This window comes from Humulus lupulus, chromosome 1 (genome assembly GCF_963169125.1).
Source record: "Humulus lupulus chromosome 1, drHumLupu1.1, whole genome shotgun sequence".
NCBI classification, from domain to species: Eukaryota; Viridiplantae; Streptophyta; class Magnoliopsida; order Rosales; family Cannabaceae; genus Humulus; species Humulus lupulus.
Genome location: NC_084793.1, coordinates 243403373 through 243404087, shown reverse-complemented (window position 1 = coordinate 243404087; position 715 = coordinate 243403373).

The following is a 715-nucleotide window of genomic DNA, read 5'->3' as shown; positions in this document are numbered from 1 at the left end:
ATGTCTCAATTTATTCCCAGTGGACGTAATGTACAAGTTTAGCTTCCACAAAATTCTTCGTCTCAACCCTCGGTCTCGTCAGACACGTCTGTAGCTTCATCTTCTCATCAACCCCCAGTCCATCCATTCTTGTAAGCAGCACCGCCATCGCCCTCGTCCCAACCCATGGGATGGTCTTACATGTTTGGAGCAGTGCCAACACAACCTCAACCAAATTATCCTTACATGTTTGGTGCATTGTTGACGCAACCTCCGCCATATCCTTACTACCAGTTTGGAGCGGGATTGTCAACCATACCTCCACAGTATCCATGGCCGCAGCCGCCACATCCACCATGGGGGTAAAGGTACGGATGACGCTATTGATTTAGGAGAGGATGGGTAGTATGTTATTATACTTTAACTGTAATGGATGCACTTTATTATTATATAATTATGGATATTGTAGTTACATGTTATGATTATGGATGTAGTGGCTATATTTTATAATTATGGATGTCTTATAATATTTTAATTTTCAATTATTTATATTTCATTATTAGAAATTTTTTTATTTTTTAAAATAAAATACACATCAGTGGCGACACAGTTTGCCCCTGATATTCACATTGTCACCGCAAATAATTTCGTGGAATAAGCCACATCGACACAAATCTGCGACGACCTTTTAGACATTACTAGCAACATTGTGTCGCTATTGACATACATTATCAGC